Source organism: Monopterus albus, unplaced genomic scaffold (assembly GCF_001952655.1).
Source record: "Monopterus albus unplaced genomic scaffold, M_albus_1.0 scaffold570.1, whole genome shotgun sequence".
Classification (NCBI taxonomy): Eukaryota; Metazoa; Chordata; class Actinopteri; order Synbranchiformes; family Synbranchidae; genus Monopterus; species Monopterus albus.
Genome location: NW_018128450.1, coordinates 64,816 through 73,983, shown reverse-complemented (window position 1 = coordinate 73,983; position 9,168 = coordinate 64,816).

The following is a 9,168-nucleotide window of genomic DNA, read 5'->3' as shown; positions in this document are numbered from 1 at the left end:
GGCCTGGGGAGGAGGTCAGGATGCAGCCACACCCTGGCTACAGCAAGTGGTCCCCAGCAGTTGTAGTTAAACCACACAGTGCTCCTCGATCCTACATAGTGAGCTGTGGAGATAAATATTATCGTCGCAATGTTCAACATCTGCGCCCAAGCACCTCCTCTGCCAACCAACCCCGACACAGGATAAGCAGTGAACCCTGGACTATACCAACGGATGAACCTGAGAAAAAGAGTTCACCATGTCCAGAAACTTCGGATCACCTTCAGCATGAACTATAAGGGCCTTTGAGCTCAAACCTGCCACATCCAACTGGGTTCTATAGAACTAGGCGAGGCAGAGTTGTGAAGCCTCCTGATAGGTTAACTCTCTATGGTCAGGTGAGGTAAAGTCACCTGAGGAAGTGATGTGCTGGTAACCTCTCCTTCCAAGTTACTGTTGAGACTCTGCGACTGCTGTAATATTTTGTTTATTTAGAGAATGTGATTTTAAGTTTATAAAAAAAATATATATCAGATAGTGCAGTGGTTATATCAGGTTTGAAGCTAGTTTAAAAAAAAAAAGAAAGATCCTTGTTCAATTTTAAGGAGGAAGATGTAAAGTATTGTGCTCCAGTATGTTTCTTGTTCCGCTGGGCATTCGTAGTCATGTGACCTGTAACGCGGTCTTGTTGTAAGAACCATCAAGAAACGGCGCAAAATAAAGAGACATCAGACAGAGAAACACACCTGTCTCTGTGTGCAGTATATTACATGGTGTCAGAAGTCAAACAATAGAAAGAACCAGAACCGTTATGGCATCCTCACAATTCGAGCACCCTAAAATCGACTGGGACGCTCCGGATATGTATCAGGAGTTCGAAAGATTCCGCAGTCCTGTAATTCAAAAGTTATTAGAAAATGGTCAGACAGAAGAGGGTTATGGGGAAAAACTATTAAGTGTTCAGTTTTGATGCCATATGTCAGAACCAGATCAAGAGTGTGATTAAAACAGTGAGTGGGTTTATTTAGTTTGAGAGAAGCCAACTGAGTCTAATAATGAACAGAATGCATTGTTGAGGCTGTCATTGTCGGCATCTACATGAATATTAAAGTCGCCTACTATGATTATTTTATCTGTACTAAGCACTAAATCAGACAGAAAGTCTGAGAATTCACTTAAAAACTCTGAATAAGGAGCAGGTGGACGGTATACAATAACAAACAGAACAGGCTTTTGAGTTTTCCAGTTTGGGTGTGAGAGACTCAGGGTGAGACTTTCAAATGAGTTATAACTATGTTTAGGTCTAGGGTTGATTAATAGGCTTGAGTAGAAGATGGCTGTGATATCAGAGACCTACACAGAACCATTCCCACACTTCAGCTTGTTATCTCATAATCTCATCTACAACTAGTTCTGTCAGCTGTCGTGGCTTTGCTCCAGGTTTGTTTAGACCAAACCCACACATCCACATTTTATATTCCCTTCATTGTTACTGTGTCTAAGATCGTCTGAATCTGTAAAACTTCCTCCCTCTGGCTCCACGTTCTCCCTGCTGAGGGTTTGTGTTACGGCTTGCTGTCAGAAATAACTGAGGACCCAGTAAAGTGCTGGGAGTGCAGCCGCAGCCATAACAGTTTGTGCTGTACTCCACAGTGTTATATCCCCAGACTTTGACAGCATCATCTCCAGCCTTGCTTTCACAAACTTAAACTCCTTTGTGAAACTGATAACAGGAAGCTCCAAGTTCCCTTTTTCATAAGGACCACACTGCTGAGGCAGCCTGAGACTTCCGGCACTTTCTAATGTGGCACTAAACAAACTCAAAGCTTCTCCACCTTTGAACTATGCACATCATGGATTGTCAGGGGCCACAGACCAAACTGCAGGCACCATAATCTGAGTTTGCCTGGAAGGCCCAGGGTCCCTAATGCCATCCACTGCATGCCGTCTCAGAGCCTAGCTCTGCTCTTCATCACTTAGAGCTGCATCACACCACCTATCTGAACTTAAGCTTCAGCCTTTTAGTCCAGTCAGAAGACCAATGACTGCTACATACAGGTTTACCACAAAGAACAAAGGTAAAAGAAGCACATTGCAAACATGCTTAGCTGCAGTGATGGATAATGATCTCATACACACACACACACACACACACACACACGTTTATTTGCCTAGAACAGAAAAACACAAACTGAGTTAATCTGGTGTAAAGGGATACCATGTGGAGACTGAGTGGCAGGGCAGCGTTTCATCTGGGCGTCGCTGTGGACGCCTACAGATTCTCCACAGAGAGAAGATTAATACAGCCCTGATGTCTTTACCACAGAAGGAACTGTCTCAGCTAGAGAGTCACAGTTTGTGCACTACATGGCGCTGTTAAAGAGGCAGTAATAACAAATACACAAATATAGCCAAAATAAAAATGAACAGATTCCTCATCACCTGTTTGTTTCTCTCTCCCTTTGATACAACATACAACTAAAACATACATCACACTACCAGACATTCTTCAGCACTCACTCGCATCAGACTGTTTTGTTAATTCTGTTAATAATTGTTCATTTTCATAGGCTTTTTGATGGAGGTATGTTGCCTGTGGCTTGGGCAGAAAAGCTGCTTTTCACAAGCAGTTAGTTTGTAAAACCTGGCTGTGCTCATCCTGGTGGCCACCACACTGCTCCCAAAGCATCCAGGTTCTGTCCCAGATTACAGAGGAACTCCATCTCTGGGCTGAAGCTTGCCAGAAATTGTTATAGAAACGTAGCCTGGACCAGTATAAGTCAGGCTCACACCAGTGATGATCCTGTTATGTTTAGAAAAAAGTCTCTTCAGTCTGAAACAAGGCATCGAATTTATTGCAAAAGGTCACAAATGGCAATATCTCCATTTCTGGTTCATGAAGCAGAACAGTTTACAGAGCTCCTGCAGCATCTTTTATACTCTCTACATGCACCTCCTGGTCTAAACATGCTCTACCCCACCTCTCTCTCTCTGACCTCCAGCACCATAGACACCACTGTGTATTAACCCAGAGAGGTCAGTCTCAAAAATCACCTTGAAATGAAACCGCATGAATCTGTCATCTGGCACATCGACAATAGTTTCTGTTCCACCAAACGAATATAAAAGTGTGCTATAAAATATGAAACAAGGGTCTTCAGCAGTACGTGGTCCTCTTGTGTTATCAGCGCTTAGCTGGTCCAGTGATACACACAATGTCCAGACAGGAAGCAGCAGGTGAGGCTGGGGGAAACTACATCCAGCAGCCGGACTATCAGCACAGGCCCCTCAGGGATGTGTGCTCTTTCCACTGCTCTTCTCCCACTACACTAACAACTGCACTTCAGGGTGCCCCTCTGTTAAACTCCTGAAGTTAGCAGATGACAAAATGATCACTGGTCTCATCCGAGACGGTGACAAGTCAGCCTACAGACAGCTGGTCCTGTGGTGTGGTTGAAACAAACTAGAACTGATCACACTCAAAACAGTGGAGATGACAGTGGACTTCAGGAAGAGCCCCCCCAGGTAGCCAAAATAGTGCGGCCCGATGATGGCCCAGATCCGGCGAACCGGATGAACTAACTCGGCCCAGATACGGTTGCCAGACTCGGGCCGCATCTGGCATGACTGACGCCCCGGAATCGGCCCAAGTACACTGGCCCAAATCCGGGTGCCGAAGCTGAACCGACACTGCCGGAATAGGGCCAGGAGCTGCTGATCCAGTTCTACAGAGGAATCATCCAGTCTGTTCTCTGCACCTCCATCACTGTCTGGTTTGGCTCAGCAACCAAACAGGACAAGTACAGACTTCAGAGGACAGTGAGGACTGTAGAAAAGGTCATTGGTGTGAGTCTGCCCTCCATGGAGGACCTGTACACCTCATGGGTCAAAAGGAGGGCAGAGAGGATCACTGCTGACCCCTCACACCCGGAACACAATCTGTTTGAACTCCTCCCCTCTGGACGGCGTCACAGGTCACTGTGCACCAAGACAACCAGGCACAGGGACAGTTTCTTCAGGGCCATCACTCTGATGAACACTTGACCCATGACTGTACAACAGAACACAGCATCACAATAGTGCAATAAACTGTAAATATAACCACTGTATATATCAGTCTGAAAGCTGTTCTGTACATATATTTATAAATACTGTTTCTCTTTTTCTCACATTCTTTTCCTATTTTTGAATGCACACATTGTTTATAATTTTTTTCATTGTTTTTATTTTTGTTTTTATTGTCATCTTCTATTTCCTGAGAGCCTCTGTACCAGAGTCAAACTCCTTGTACGCTCAAACATACTTGGCCATTAAAGATTATTTTGGTTCTGAGAATCTTTCCTTTTCTCACTGGCAGACATCAGTCAACACGCTGAGAAGCAGCTCAGTTAATGATCCACACAGGGTTGATCACAATCAATGAGGCTGATTAGATTAGTATCATGTTGATAACACTGGAGACAGTTCCACTGTTTAAATGAACACTGTACCTTATGTGTGGAATCAGAACATGCCTGACTTTGGTGCCACCTGGTGTTGGTGTCCAGAACAACACTGTGGTACAGGTAAATACAGGTGGCTACACCTCACACTCAACACAAAGACTGAAAGCAACACAAACATGGATGAGAGCTGTGTGAGAGAGATACTGAGGTTGGAAAGAAAGAGAAGGAAGAAAGTACAACAACATCGAGAGGGTGGGAAATAAAGTGTGAGTGTGGAAAGAAAGGAACAGGAGGAAATTCACCTGCACTGCTGGAAACTGGTGCAAACACAATCACACGAGTAAAAAATGTTTTTACTTGAGCAAACATTTGCATAAATCTCCGTGGTGTTTTTACTTGCCAGAGCTCAGTTGGTTCACTGAAGCAGATAAATGATCATTTATTATTACAATAATTCGAAAGGCAGGGAACAGAAACACCTTCTCTGCAGAGAACCAAATAAACATATTAAATAAGAATTATTCATGCATAATCAGTCAGTCAGTCCTCTCCTGTCTATCCTCTTGGCTCCTCACTTGCTCCTGTTCCGTCTTTTCTCTGATTCACTAGTTTTTCATTATGTCCTCCTGACAGTGTCCAGCCCACCTTCTGTCATCCTTTGCTTTTCAAGTCAATTCTCAAACTTAGTTAGCAGGTCATCTCCAGATCAGGATGACCCAGTGGGTTAAACAAACAGACCATGAACCCACAATGTCCTTGCTTGAACACACACAAACATTTAAACAATTTACACAGTGAGCTGACAGAGTACAGAAGGCTGGCAGAGATTAATTATTAACTACTGCATATAGTAACTGTATGTAACCTACACACTATTACTGTATTCTGTTACATATTAACTTGTAATTTGTTTGTTTAACCACTACAAGAGTGTGTGTCACTGTGTGTGTGTGTGTGTAAAAGGCCAGAGCTGGAGGTCGACTCAGGGTCAAAGTTCACCTCACAGCGTCACACATCTCAGACTCACACTTGGTTCCTTCGTTCCCTTTTTCACCCTGTTGTGTTTTTGACTTCACCATGTTAGTGCAGCGTTACACCCAGCCACCAGTTTATTAGGAACACCTGCCTGACTGCACTAAATCCTCCTGCATGAAGGTGATCACATTCAGTTTGTGTTCACACTGTTTCACAGAGGTGCTGATTCAGTTGTGTGATCACTGTGGAGGCTGGAGGTTGTGTCGCTGTTCAACTCTACTGCGTTTTACAGGGAGCTGTTACTATTATTTTGTCCACTTGACTTATTAGTGAAGCTGAATAAAAGAAGCGGCTCTGTATAATCACAGGTTCATGTCTTTGTCAAAGTGAAAAGACAAACAAGTACTTCTGCGCTAGTTCTAATCCAGAAATGATTCTAGATTTGTTGATTGAACTTTACTGTGACGACGTCTGAGACTTTTGGCTCCTCAGATGTTTTAATAACTGGACTTTACTTCTATGTTCTACAATTTTTGCCTCTCATTCATCCATTTGCACACTGATGGCGACATAGCTGCTGTGCAAGGTACCGTCCTGACAACACCAGGAGCAGCCTGGGGTCCAGAGGAACCGGGGATCGAACCTCTGGCCCTGTGATTAGTGACAACCTGCTCTGCCTCTTGATCCCATTGTGTTTGCTGCACAACAAGAAATGTTATTTAAATTCCAGGAGCAGGACCATTTTAAAACTCACTTAAAAATAAAAGTACTTTAAAATATTATTGCTGATTTCATTTACATGCAAACATAAAAACTAAGTATCACGGGTTCTATGAAGGAGTATAGTGAGTAAAATTCAAACTACTGTTTTATGAAAATACAACTTTATTTCAGTTTCTATCCAGTTCAGCTCCAGTTACATTGTCTAGCTTAGCAGCAAGTCTGAGTTCAGTGGAGTCAGAACGTTTGACTTCAGTTATTCACGTAGTTTTACATTAGTGAGATGTTTTATCTTTGCCAGCACAGCCACATTTACCTCTTCACATCAATACCTCTGTCACACTACTGAGATGTTGAGGTACCATCCAAAAAAATCTGTCCCACAGCAGGTAGTTTAAATAAACAAACAGAGCCTGGACCATAAACTGTCTGTTGAATATTTCAGCTTAATGACTTTCACTCAGTTTGATTTACCAGCAGCCTCAAACCAGCGTGATCTGCACCTCGGCTTTATGGAAAACTTTGAAAGCTGGTTTGGTCAAATACTGAACAGCAGACAAAGCTCCCAGTCTGGAGTCAAAGCTGGTGCTTTGTTGTTATATGTTTACAGGCTCAGTCGCTACATGAACCCAGATTCTGCACTAAAGCTGTAAAACTGTAGTTTCTCCCGAAGCATTTACAACCAGTGTGAGGTTTAATGGAAGCTGTAAAACTGTAGTTTCTCCCGAAACATTTACAACCAGTGTGAGGTTTATTGGCTTTCTTGTTAAAACAAATCAAAAACACTGAGCATGATTTAGTACAACTAGATGAAGTCCTCACATCTAACTCTGCTCTGTGTCGTCATTATGTGCAACGTGAGAAGCAGAAGTCAGTGACTCTGTGCGCAGCGTTGCCGTTCTCAGCTGAGGAGCTGTTTGTGGAGAACAGATGGCCTCCATTGTTTACCGAGGAGGAACCCGCCCCCCAGTGCAGCGGTGTGGGTCTCTGGGGGGGGTTTAACAGCTGGTGGACAACAGTGGAGGTCTACAGCACAGAGTGATAAGTCTGGACTTGCACACATCACGGTGAGGACACCACATCCACTGGTGCTGTTGGTCTCTGGACGAGGTTTGTGGGAAATAAACATTTACAAAATCACTGCTGCGTCCTTTACACAGGACTCTCTGCCTCCAATAGTGGAAATCTAAATATCAGTCCTGCCTTCGTTTTACATTATTTAAAATAACACACATTAAACAAAACAACAGCCAAAGTTTCCAGCAGTGACACAGACTAACGTGCAGTGAGTGTGCACGCTGTGTCAGGCTCCACAGTAACACGCTGCTCAGAGGTCGTACCCTCCACACAGGCACCTCCTGGCAGGCCTCTCACCCTCAGCCTTCCCTCTCAGTCCCACCCTGCCTCCAGCTCCTCCCCTTCGTCCAACACCCTCCTCCTCCTCTTCCTCTGGCCACCAGTCAGATCCCTACAGTACCAGCCCTTCTTCTCACCATCAGCCCACTGACAGCTCCATCAGCTTGCCTGCGGTAACTGAAGCTGGTATTTTATAGCTTCATCATTTTATTTCCAGTCAAATACATCCTCTGCTTCATGATGAGTATCTTTAGAATACCTGGAGCTAAGACTATCACTGGTGTAGATAAATAAAAAACATTAAAGAATCATAAGTAAGACGCTAAAACACACGTGTGAATCACTGAAACACAGTCACTTCGTTTAAACTCTCTGCTACAGCTGAATGTATTAACTCACGGTGGCTAATGTTATCAACCTTTAGGTAAATAACAGTGAACGTCACAGTACAGAGTCACTGCTGTGAGCTGTACATACGTTTTAGCTAAATGCTGAACTGTTCCCTTAGTGAATAACTGAAGCTACAGTGGCTGTGATTAAACGACTCAGACGTGTCTGTTAGGTAAAAGTAGAAACAGATTTAATGTCATTTAATACAATAAATGTATTTTGGCAGCAATAACTTTGATCATATTTTACAGTGCTTGAACTTGACCTATAGTTTATAAGGTGTGGAGTAAAAAAGGCTCAATATCTTTGTTTGAGACAGAGCTGAATGTTCCTCAGTGGTCGACTCTGTCTCCTAAAATGACATTTATACTCCGTGGTTGTCCCTGGTGAGCTCTGAAAGCTTGGCTGGATTATGATCGGGGGAGTGCAATGGACTCTGTCTTCAGAGACAGAGGTTCACGTTCAGGGTCCAGTGTATGGTCCAGTTTGGACACAGCATTGTGCTGGACGTTGGGGAAAGACTGTGGTTTGGTTGAATGTTACTGGACTGAGTCGTTTTTGTGTTGGAATATGAAACATCAGATCTTTCCTGACGTTAATCAGCTGCTTTTCAGTGCTCGAACAGAACCATATCATTTACCCCGTCAATGAAGACTGTACTGATTCAGTGTCCGCACTTTGCAAATGGACAAGTGTTTTAACGAACACTTCCTCATTCAGTCAGTGGAATCCAGCCAGCACCAGCTTTCTTTCTAAATGTGTAACCAGTGTTGGACCCAGACTGTGTGTGTGTGTTAAAGAGCCATGCACTGTGCTGTTTGACTCTGACATAAACATGTTGCAGGTTCATGTGTGTGAAACTTTACAGAAATGTGGCGCATTATCTCATATGTATCTACACAATATGATTTATTCCCATGTAAATTTATAAACGGTTAATTGTTTTTACAATAATACAATAAAAATATGGGTCTTCTGTATTGGTTGTGTTTATGGTGTTGTACCATAAAGACGCCACTTTGTCTCCACCTACAGCTGCTGTCAGGGTCACACCATTATAAAATGCGACACAACTACAGAAACAACAATGTGGTAAAGGCCTGTGTTTTAGTGAAACTTGACCGTGAGCAGCTCACAGGGGTCGGTCGGACACCTGCTGTGACTACTGCCTGTAACACCACGTGAAACTTGACCGTGAGCAGCTCACAGAGGTTGGACACCTGCTGTGACTACTGCTTGTAACACCATTGAGTGGGACATCGTCCCCTCCCGGGCGCCTGAGCTGCTTTTATGTGGATTTTGT